This window comes from Protopterus annectens, chromosome 10.part0, assembly GCF_019279795.1.
Source record: "Protopterus annectens isolate FY-2018-M chromosome 10.part0, PAN1.0, whole genome shotgun sequence".
Taxonomy (NCBI): domain Eukaryota; kingdom Metazoa; phylum Chordata; order Ceratodontiformes; family Protopteridae; genus Protopterus; species Protopterus annectens.
The window spans coordinates 34822156-34834890 of record NC_056744.1 but is presented as its reverse complement, the minus strand read 5'-3'; the positions used below and the strand labels follow the sequence as shown (position 1 = coordinate 34834890).

The 12735-nt window shown below is 31.3% G+C and overlaps 1 protein-coding gene and 1 long non-coding RNA gene across 5 annotated transcripts in view; one reads left to right on the top strand and one right to left on the bottom strand.

Annotated features, from left to right (window-relative positions):
• The window catches only part of CANT1 (calcium activated nucleotidase 1), an 847030-nt gene that overhangs the window by 173490 nt on the left and 660805 nt on the right, over positions 1-12735 (top strand). The gene's annotated exons all lie outside the window — the stretch shown is intronic.
• LOC122812928 overlaps positions 1-12735 on the bottom strand; it is a 161253-nt gene that overhangs the window by 90578 nt on the left and 57940 nt on the right. For all 3 annotated transcript variants that reach the window (XR_006366607.1, XR_006366606.1, XR_006366608.1), the window contains one exon: positions 8917-9019. This is a non-coding gene — a long non-coding RNA (uncharacterized LOC122812928). The remainder of the gene's footprint in view (positions 1-8916; positions 9020-12735) is intronic.

The window sequence follows — 12735 nt, the reverse complement described above, 5'->3', positions numbered from 1 at the left end:
CATTTCAGCTCTCTTACCTCAATACAATTCCTGACAGGAATTTTACAAAATAATATTTAATTTGAAGAAATTTTTATTACTAACTTATTTCTAATAACTCTGAGCATCTATAAGAAAAATTTTATTGTCAGAACTTGAATAATTCCTGTCAAATTAATTACTGGAAAATCAGCACCAATATCAGCTTTACAGCATGAGTCATCTAAGGAATACAGCACAAGACTCTTCTCTCAAAAAAGACCTGCAGTCTCTCATTACAAATATACAGGAACTTACAATAAAAATCGACAAGATGGACAATAAAATAGATACTTTTAAAGAAAAGTGCTCACAACAGCTGGAACAGCTTCAATAAATGTTTACACAGCAGAAAGGACAGATATCACTTATTGAACAGTCATTAAGTGACATTGACACTAGAGTTCAAGTAGAAGAACAACAAACTGAATTCTTACTTCAACAGAATACATATTTACTAGAAAAACTTGATGATATGGAAAACCGAACAAGAAGAAATAATATTAGAATATATGGTCTACCAGAAAAATCTGAAGGGGACAATATGATAAACTTTCTTACCACCTGGATACCAGATGTAACAAAAATACCTGAAGCTCTTTCATATGGTATAGAATGGGCGCATAGATCACTAGCAGCTTCTGGAAATGTTTCTTCTCCGGGTAAGAACAAGCCGAGATCTATAATTGTGAGACTTTTTTCTACACAAGATAAAGATCTTATATTAAGAAATGCTTGGGCAAATTCTCCCATCAAATACAATGATTCATTAATAAGATTTGACAATGATTATTCTACAAAGGTGGTTTCAAAAAGAAAAGAATTTCTACCAATAAAAAAAAACCTTGAAGAAAAAGCAACTGAAAGTCCATCTTTTATTTCCAGCAAGACTGAAAGTTTTTCTACCAAATGGAATAAAAATCTTTGAAACAGTAGATTCAGCAATAAAATACCTTACCAACAACAACATCCTAACACATGAAGAATCTATGGATTGGACAATAAGTACACCAAAGAGAAATGCTAAAGTAAATAATTGGAAAACTGTTGAGCAAAAGAAAAAAAAACTAAAGGACAAATAATCTTACATATGTTATATTCTGTAAAAATCTAAATAATAATACTAACAACAAAAGAAAAGTTCTTACTGTCTTCAAGTTACACCAAAACAGGTACTGTTTTCAATTATATTTTAAATGTCAAAATTAGCATAAATGTAAATACATTTATCTCAAATCACATCAATATACCAAGCATAATTTAAACATTACTCTATTTTTCATTATTATCCATGTATTATTTTCATATTCTTAATCAGAGTAATCAATGCATAATAATGTTCCCAAATAGTTTATTTATTTTCTCTCTTTGTGTTTTGTTGTTTTTATTTGTTCTCTCCTTTTTATTAAATCTTCATTAATTTATAATACTTTAATCAGTATATGGTTATACTGCTTAATAGGTATAGTAATGGCTGCTATATAACTTATTATCAGTTACATCCCTGGCAGTATTACTTTTTATAAGTTAAAAGTGTCCCTGTTTGGATAAACGCTAATGCTGGGCAGAAATGTGTTGCTTTTGAAATGAAGTATTTCAGTTAGGATGTATCATAAGACTACTTTAAATAATCTTAAAAGATGTTCTGCCTTTGACTCATATGCACATACTGATATAGTCCAGTGAAAAAATATGTTTTAAGTGATATTTTGAGGCTATAAGTCATGTGTGTTGTGGCTCCAGACATCCGGAGTTGAAAGATGCTTGTGACTAGCTTAGATATCCTGTTGTCTTTTCTTTTGTAGAGAAATAAGGCATAGCATGTTTTAAATGCAAAGTTTGACAGTTGTGAACACTACTCCGTAAACTAGAGTGCTTGCGTGCACACTACATGAGTTTGTCACCAAATAAGAGGAGGGAAAAGAAAAAAGAAAAAACACATACCTTTCCCTGCTTGGTTCTCGAGACAATTTAACAGCCACAAACATCACTAGAAACTTGAGTTACTTATTGCTTGTCACATTTACTTGTGTACGCCATCCCCTGACTCTTTCTAATTGATGTCTAGTCAGAAAATAAGCTAGGTTCACATTTAAAGATACAGAAACCTAAATTCCTTCTAAGGAAACATAAATAATATAAAAGGTTCATATAAATATACACAGATATTTATTTTTGAAGCACTTTCAGTTTATGGCTACTGATGTCTTCTAGCACCTTGATAGATAAGGACATATATCTGCTTGTCTTTCTATCAGTTTAGATTTCCAGACATTTTAGCTATCCCTTACTATGTTTTATACAGCAGAGTTTAAAAGCAGAAATTAATCATCAGCAAATAAAATCACTGCTGTTTTACAAATTCTCTAAAGAAACTAGTAAATGTCAAGCAACTGACAGGTTTGTTTTGGGGAGGTTGCCATTTCCCACGCTGGTGCTCCTGCAGAATACTACTGATGTCCTGCTGCCAAGGTATGCCCTCGGGTGGGCAGGTGGGATGCAACAAGAAGGTTGGATGTGCATTTGGCAAATCAAACATTTAGATGGCGGTATGGTATACTAGATGGAGAAAGTGGAAGCAATGATTGTATAGGCAACTATAATGAGTAACATAACAACAGTGGATTTGACCCGGTGTGTCAATTATACAATGTTTATATCCCATGTGGCTTTGGGCTTTGTCGAAGCATCTGTGTTCTACACACATATTGTGTTGGATCTGATTTGAGTGGAAGGGGGAGAGGCTTAGCCCACACCCTAATTTGTTACTGGGTTGCCATGCATTATGGGCATGCATTGTGGCAGGTACTCAACGGGCTATCCATCCTTAGATGGCTCATGCTGTTCCCGTTTGCTCATCTGAATGGTGACTGCGGCTGTGCTCTTCTTGTTATGTTGCCTGGCTGTGGCTTCACCTTTCTTATAATATTGCAAGAATGACACAATACTAGTGTATGTGGGTAGATCATGTTACTGTTAGTGTGGACAAGGATGCTTGACAATACAACTATGATTCTTGGACCTTTCTGCAGACGGGTGTGTTGTCTGGCAGTTGAGAGCCTGGTTGTTCCTGATCAGCGGACCTGTATTTTTGTGTTTCAATGTGACTGCATGAATGGATGCCAGTATTGGTCTGCAAGTTTGGTGGGCAGTAGATTCGTTGGGGATTGATTTGAGGAGACACTTGTATTATGGCTGGGGCACTTGACATTTGATAAATGTATCCTCTCAATGATGCATTCTGTCTGGTCATTGGCTGTAAAACAACTTTTCTGAGAAATATTGTTGTGGTGCCAGTTAATGATATGGATTAAATGTTTCTATATACAGTCGTGAAGCAATTGCCAGGATAAAATGGTACTCTTGCAGTGCATGGATCATCGTGGCTGTCCTCCGATGTTGGAGGAAAAACAAGCTTCTTGGACACCTTTTGACGTGGTAAAGGTGTTACCCCATGGTTTGAATACGTTTTGTCTCTTTGCTGCAAAATGGGTTGGGAATTTTGGCCTGTAATATTTTCGTACATGGTGGTTTGAATCTTGGCAGCTTCCATTGTTTTGATGTGTTCTCCAGTATACTTTTGTTCAGTCATAGGATTGAATTACTGGTGTTGAGTAGGTCAGGATTGTATCTCCAGCACTTGTTGTCAGCAGATAGACGCACTGGTTGGGTGTCAGTCTAAGCTGTGGGAGTTGATGTGTGATATACATAGATGTTTGCTTTGAGGGTGTGGTCAAGTGCGCTGCAGTTTTACCTCTGTACTGTGTCAGTTTTCATTGTGCAGGGTCCCTCTGAGGGTTGATGGAAGTGTTGGCAACAAGACACTCAATCAGGTAACAACATTATGAGTGGTCTCTTGGATAAGGGAGCTGTCTAAATTGTGATCTTGTTGTCTCCAGCCATGGGAATTGTCATTGAAAAGCTGAAAAATGCAATCAGAGGAACATATTTAATGTCTACTAAAGAAATATTAATATACTTATACATTGTATCGCATTTCAGTTTATGTTAAACCTGAAATATGATGTGGTTTCAGAACTATTCATGTTTTTATTCCAATATGACTTTGCAAATATTAATTTAAACACTGGTTTCGGACTTGAGTAGTCTAAAACAATTGCACAACAATGGTAGTGTATTATACAGTAATGTCAGTAAATAGTTTAACAGATGTATGAAATATACAGTTATAGATTTTAACATGATGTTTATTAATACCCTAAATTATTTTGAAATGATACTACCTTAATCTAAATATTTGTACCTTTTTGAAACCTGCTTAGAAGTAAGTATTATTGAATTACAATAAGATGAGTAAAGAATATATGTATATATTTTAGCTGATTAGATTATCTTAATATATTATTCAATTATCTTTATTTAAAACTAAGAGGATAAGAGAAACTGATCCAAATATTATTTGTGAGGGTAGAAAGTTTGTTTGGTTAGATTCACTAACCAAACAAAGAGGTATATTACCTCATAGCAATAGGGAATGGTTTTTAAGGTTAAGAATTACAAGTTTGGAAGTTCTTTGTTTTTTTTTATTCTATCACTTTGGTGTCACTCAGAAACATGCAAAAATCATACAAGAAAAACTTACTGTATCCAAGATGGAACTAAGAATAAACAATATTTACATAAACTCACACATAAAACAAACTCAAAACTAGGAAATGAAATGTTTATCCATAAATGTTAATGGTCTAAATAATAGTAATAAAAGGAGAAGCCTATTCAAGTACATAAACTTACATAAACCACAAATAGTCTTTTTACAAGAGACACACTTATTAGATAGAGATATAAACAACTTAAATATTAATAATTACACAGTACTAATAAACTCTCAATACAAAACAAAAAGAGGAGTAGCTATACTACTTAGCAACTCAACTAGAACACCTAAAATAATTACTACTCATCAAGATACATCAGGTATGTTTTGTCTAGTTTCAATAGAGTTAAATAAGAGAATCTATACGTTAGTAAATCTATATTGGATCCCAGGACTAGGATTAAAAACAGTTAAACAGCATTTTGAAGAGATAATTCATTTAACTAAGGGTAGCCTGATATTGGCAGGAGACTTCAACTGTATAATGAATGAAAAGATACAGATTCTAAATCCAAAAGAAGAAAACAACCCATCTCTAAAGCACTATCAAAATTTATAGATACATTGTATTTAAAAGATATAAATGAATTTGCAGAACCAGACTCACTAATCTTCACATTTTATTCTCATAGATATAAAACTAACTCTAGAATTGATAGAATATATGTTGCCAATGACCTAATAACAAAAATTGACAAAGTCAAAATCATAAATTGTCCTTTATCTGATCATAATGCCATAGTCTTTGAGATAGAGCTTACACCATTTTATTCAAATCCCATTACTAGGATACCTTCCTATATCACAAAATTGAGAGATTTCAAAGAATTTTATGAAGAAACAATCAAAAACTTTCTAGAAATAAATTACACAGAAGATATTTCAGAAATATATGTCTGGGATTCATTAAAAGCAGTTACATATGGGAAGACATTATCCTGGTACATAAATAAAAGGAAGTTATGGAATAAAGATATGCTAGACTTACAAAACAAAGCATATAAATTGAAACTGGAAATACAAAAGGGTAATGCTACTCAAGTTCAAGAACTTACACAAATCAATAAGAAGTATACAGAATTGCTACACCATAAGATTATGATTAACTTAGAAAAGATAAAAATAAACTCATACTCTACTAATTCAGCACACCTGAGATACTTAACTAATAGAACAAAAAATAATTAAATCTAAGCAAATAAAAGAAATATTTATTCCCAATACTAACAAAAGAGTTACGGAACTAAATGATATTTTAGAAGCATTCAGACTCCAATTTAACATTGATAATTCCATAAATACTCAAGATACACCTACTAAGGATATAAAAATACTTAGAAAACAATATTCATATTAAATTAACACAAGAACAAATAGACATTATAAACAAACCAATCAATATGACAGAATTAAAATCACAAATTAAAAAGTTCAAGACAAATAAAGCACCTGGCCCAGACAATATGCTACCAGAAATGTATAAATTAATACCCAATCAAGCCATATCTTTATTATTAAAAGTATATGATATAGCCAATAAAGATTTGAATATACCACCCTCTTGGAAATATTCATTGATATCCCCAATTATCAAACCAGATAAAGATGAAAAACAGTGTTCCTCATATAGGCCAATATCATTACTCAATATAGACTACAAGATGTTTATGGCTATATACGCAGATAGGATCAAACACTTTCTTCCTTTCTTAATTCACAAAGATCAAACAGGTTTTATTAAAGGAAGAAATACTTCAGATAATATTAAAAGAATACTAACATTAATAGATTATAGCAAACATAAAGTCCTAAATTTAAATGTAATCTCATTAGATATTAATAAAGCTTTTGATAGAGTTAACTGGAACTTTCTTTCACTAGTTTTAAAATAATATAACTTTCCTTCTAATTTTAATAATCTTATCCAAATACTATATGAAAAATCTACTGCATATGTTAAACTGGGATCATATAGATCAGGCCCTATAACAATAAAAAGGGAACTAAACAAGGTTGCCCTTTATCACCATTGTTATTTGCATTACTCATAGAACCCTTTGCAAATCAAATCAGATCAAACAATAACATAAAGGGCATTTGTATTAATAAAATGTTAAACCTTAAAATCCAACTCTTTGCTGATGACATACTATTAACTCTCTCAGATGCAAATGAGTCTTTGAATGCTCTATTTAACTCCATGAATAAATTTCAAAATATTTCAGGCTTAAAATTTAATGAAAACAAAACTAAAATTATGCCCTGTAATTGTAAAAAAAAAAATAATATAAACAAAAGATTTTCCAAATATATAGTAACAGAAAGTAAATTATTATATCTGGGAATAAATCTACTCAATGAATTAACAGATTCTCTAATATTTAACTATAATAAAATACTAGACAAAATAGAACAAACAATTGGTTACTGGAATAAATATATCTTTTCAACAGCAGACAGATTATATCTTATTAAAATAAACATATTTCCCAAAATATTATACTTAATACAAAATTTTTCATTGCCACCTCCCAAATATATTATTCAAAGATACAATAAACTAATTTTAAATTTTCTATGGTTTCCAAATAAACCCCGTATAGCCTAAAATAAACATTTGCCAGATTGGGAAGATGGTGGAATTAATTTACCGGATATTGATTTATATATTACCTCATCTGTTATTAAAAACATAACACTATGGTTAAATAATTCATACACACCTATATGGAAACAAGCCCATGAGCAGATTTACATAGAAATCAATTATAATCACATACAAGACAACTTAACAGTAATACCATCACCCCTTATATGGATGTTAAAAGATTATTTTTAGGAAAAGAAATAATATTAATAAATTGCCATCAAACTATGTAAGCTCTACACTTTCAGTGTTCAGAACATATATAAACAAAATACCAAATATTAATTCTTGGATTTTTCTTATTTTCCCTATAGCTTTTACACCAAATATTCTAGATACATTCCAAATATCTAAAATAAATATACTTAAAGAAGAAACATTACTCTTTTGGCATCAACTTATAGAGAAAGGGAAAATTCTAACAAAGGAACAGATAATTTATAATTATAATATAAATAAAGACAATTGGCTGTTTTACAAAATCTAAGGCATTTTCTTATAAATAAAATAGAACAAATGCAACCTTGAGTTAGACATGAAGCTCCAAAACTCATTGAATACCTTATTCTTATCACAAAACAGCCTTATCAGGGTACAGGTTATTTGTCTAATATCTATAAAATTGTTAAAAACAAAAACTATCATGAAAAATCATACTGGGATTATTATACTTTAATAAACAACCATCCTCCAGTTGAAGAAGAAAAAGTAATATTCTAAAATCTTCCAAATTTTCTACATTATCAAAATACTGGCAATTATTCACTTGGAGATATCTACATAGAAGTTTCTATACACCACATAGGTTAGCCAAAATGTATTCTATTGAAGATCAATGTTGGAGATGCCATACCAAGATAAAAGCAGATTGGCAGCATGTTTTTATGAATGTATGTGTCTCAATATGTACTGGAAATCCATTAATTATTTTTTCAGACTGTTTATAATGATAATTTTCAATTAACAAAGTCTTTAATTTTATTCAACTCTCCTATTCCAAACTGTGTACCAAAAAAAGACACTAAAATTCTATGGTCACTATTGGCTATTTCACGTAAAATCATAACTATACACTGGAAAAATGAGGCTTCGCCTACGTTCAAGGAATTTGAGACTAACAACAACAGTTGCTCACATGGAAATATTAACAGTGAAGAACAGAACTAAAAGATCTACTTCTTACTATTACTCTTGGATGAAAGTACTGGAAATATTTGAAAATATCGAAGAAGATATATCATCTTATGTTTCTAACTTTATATAATACAAAATTTCAATGTTATCTGCATAGACACCAATGTAAATAGTTATATAATGGTTTGAAGTTAGTAATGTTTCAGAATTGTAAACATGTTATTTATCTTTATTTCATGTAATGTTTAAGACATCTTATTTGAAATAATAAAAAAAAATATTTAGTGAAAAAAAAGAAAGAAATATACCACAGAATGAAGGGATTAGTTATAGGGTGTAAAGAATGACTGAGGAGTAATAGAGAGGAATATGTAGAATCACAATGTGTGAGAGTATTTAAAATGATTGGCGAAGTACTACTCAGTAATAAAGATCCATATCACAGTGTCACACACAAGCAGGAAACACAATCTTAAAGAAAGAACTGTTATGTTTTTACCTGATATACTGGTTTTCTGGTAAGTTATGTGTTAGGGTTGCACAGATTTCTTCCATGTTGTATGGACTGTTGCACTGATGTTCACAGGCATCAGAAACTATCTCTAATATAAATAAAATATTACATGATTAAAATCAAATGTGTATTAAAAGTCACATGGCATCATCTAAATTACAATAAATATAAATAAATATTAAGATTAAACATTTACTCTGGGAATAGTTCTAAATAACAATTAATTTTTATACTTTCCCTAAGTCTAGGGGACTTGTCTCCAGAAAGAAGCAGCTGCCAACATGATTCTAGTACATCAAAAGATTGTTAGTGTTTCCATCTCTTAAACTGTTTTCAATATGATCAACAACAAAATGTTTTGTTCAAATTTCACATAGGTGATATTGTATTTATATAAAGCATTAGAAACATACTTGGTTTTAATAGCATGTAAATGGTCATAAATTATTTGACATAACCTATGACTTGTTTTCCTAAATATAAATTATCACATGACAAACGTTATACCAAATAAAGAACTCCAAATATATATAAATGTAGCATTTTAGTACCATCAATTCTATTTAGTGGATATAACTTTAACAGTGGACAACTATCAATATGCATGCAGTATTTGCCAACTACTTTTGTTAAATCTGAATTGCCTACACTGGCATTTGTTGCTTTCAGCGGACAAGCCTCTGAACTTAATAAAGATAAAAATGGATGCTATTGGAAAATGCTGTCAGGTTAAATGTTTAATATAATTACTTATATGTATTTATATTAATTGCAATTTATATGTTGTCTTGTGACTTTTAGCAGATATGTTATTTTAATGATGGGATATTCTGTTATTTAAACTAGCGATTTTTTTTAATTATAAAAGCCTGGAACATTCAGCTCAATGCTGTATTACAAATATATGATTTTTTAATTTGGTCCAGCTACAGACACACCTTTATTTCTTTCAGAAACAGAACAACAAAATATGTTATTTTAGAGCAAAATGATTTCCTGACAAAATGGAATGGGTAAACTTTAATTATGTTGGCACAGATATGAACTAATGGGCACAAAGGAACATGTAGGGTGGTTCTACCCACAAATTTTTCCTTGGTGAGAAAAACAACTGTAAGCTGTGTTAACCTCAACATATGGCATGCATTTATTCTATCTAGTACCCAAGAATTATGGCTTTTTTACTTTTTCCCTCACAATTTTATTCAGTTTTAAAATGCATTACCATTTCAAGTATGATTGCAAAGAGGAATGTACTTTGATACTGGAATCAACACATTTTCTTCCAATTAAATTTACAACTAAATTAATGTTGACATTCTTTTATACCCATTTTTGAAAGCTGAAAGCCATGACATGACAGAATTAGAATTTATATAATTATGTTTAATAACTAAGGTTTGTTTTTTTCTCCAATGTGGAGAATAATTTCTACTATGAGTGTGAAAGCAAAAAATATAATACATTCTCTAAGCACTTCTTTTTCTGCTGGTGATATTTTCCAGTCTGTGTCAAGTTTCAATTTCCAGTTTATCACAAGTTAACGATTTTGCCATTTGTTAGTACAACTAAAAACAGAAGGATAAAAAAATAGTACTGCATTGATAAGTCAAGATAAACTTACATCCAATCATATATGTGAGCAAAATATTTCAGAAAAGCGTTTCCATTTCCTCCTGATATCAAATCTATTTTGTACAGTTTTCAAAGGTGTAGCATCACATAATGTAATGATGTTTCATAATTAGATGCCTTGATGACTCCTAGAAATGTCCCTGCTTATATGACAGCTCTGCCTCAGATAGTATTTTTAGGTATTTCTCTAGAAACCTTATCCTTGACATTTTAGATACATTACAATGGAATATTTTATGTTTCAGGTTTTCATCTGTAACTTCGCCACAAACAGATGCAGTTGAATGGTTTTGTGCAGAAGCTCTATATGTTTCATTAATATTTATAACATTAACATCTAATAATGTGCAAAAATAAAATAAAAAAGTTTGGACTATCCAGATAAAATGGTTCCATTATGACTCAGCAAGTTACAACTCAGTGAGTAATCAACCCAAAGAAATGATACAATGTAAGCATATATCGCATCATGAGGGGGAAAAGTCTGCACCTCAGATCTTGTGCATGTATATATAGGTACAAATCATTTAATCTAATAACATTTCCCTGAATTACAAATCACTGACTACATACACACACACACACATATATATATATATATATATATATATATATATATATATATATATATGAATATATATATTTAGGTACAAATCATTCCATCTAATTTATTTTCTGTGAATCAGAAACTGCTGTTGTGGCTTAGGAACATAGAAATTACAAGACAAATTAGTGTAGAAACCATTTGTACCTTGTCACTGTCCACTCTCATGTTGTATCTTCATCTCTACAAGTTAGTGTGTGTCACAGTTTGTGCAACAGCAGTGATTCACTGTGTGAGGTATTTTTTTTCTCCATGTTTTTGTGTAGCTGTGGAGAGAGTATATTTTAGCAAGAAGAGTATTGGGGACTTTGCTACCCCACCCATATGGAGGTGAAGGAGGCTTTGCCCCTTGGAAAAAAAAAAGTTTTGGAGATGTATTTTCTGTGTGTGAAATTTTCTATGAAATGTGACTTGATATGCGTTTTCAGTGGAATATGTTTTCATTTAATTTTTTCAGTGATTTGTGATTCAGTGAAAGTGGTATTTAGATCATATTTATACATACATATAGAGACAGACAGAGAGAGAAAACGAGAGAGAGAAAGAGAAATCAGAGGTGTGGGGGCATGTCTCCATAGCAGAGAATGAAGGGAGCAAGAGATTGTGTATTTTGTGACATTTTGTTGCTTTTTAAGTTTGTAATGTTGTCATTACTAGAGGTTGTGAGAATGATTTTCTGTTTGTCGACATTGTGGGAGTCAAATATATTCAATAGTCAGTCCTTTAGCCACACTTCCAGTCAGTCTTTCTAAATCATCTGCAGTTACATTGACTATATAACTGTAACGGTTATAGTCTGTGATAAAACTGAAAGGGGACAAGTATGAAAATTATCTGTAAATCATAAACGAAGTAGCTAAACTTACCAAAAAGCTGCACTTCATCTTACTATAATACAGCTTAAGCTAAATTCACCATGTTTCATTTTTGCCCAGATTAAACGCTGTAAATGCTGACGCACAGGCTGTCAGACTTTACCACCATATTTGGAATAATATAACTGAAAATAAAGAAGATGGAGCAAATAGTAAGTATATGAAACCAATATAGACAACATCTTTAAATGTGTTCAGCACAATTACCATAAGGCATGCCACAATCCTTAGTCACGGTTTTGCTGTTAATATGACAGCTGATAACATAGTGTACCATTATTTAACCCAGAAGTCTCACAAAACTGACATACAACTTTTTATGAAGAATAATTGGTTTGTTTGGAGGAAACAAGACCTGGGCTCTATAATATATATCATCATATCTGATCTGTTTGTTTTCCTTCATGAACTTCTTAGTAGGTCTTCTTAGATGTAGATGAGTATTTTTAATTTTGGAGCAGCTACCATAATGAAACTTCACCCTCTAAAATGCCTGACGCTCTAGACTTGGATTATCTTTAAGGTTGATTTTGGCTACCATCTACTGGAACCTTTTAAATATGCATCCTTCTCAGACATGTGTCAGGTTTCAAAAGCATAGCTGTAGACTTTTCAAAGTGTATATAAACCTCTTGCAATGGGCTGGGGCACATGGTGTGTAGGGTCTGCTCACACTGTCCTTTTTTGTGG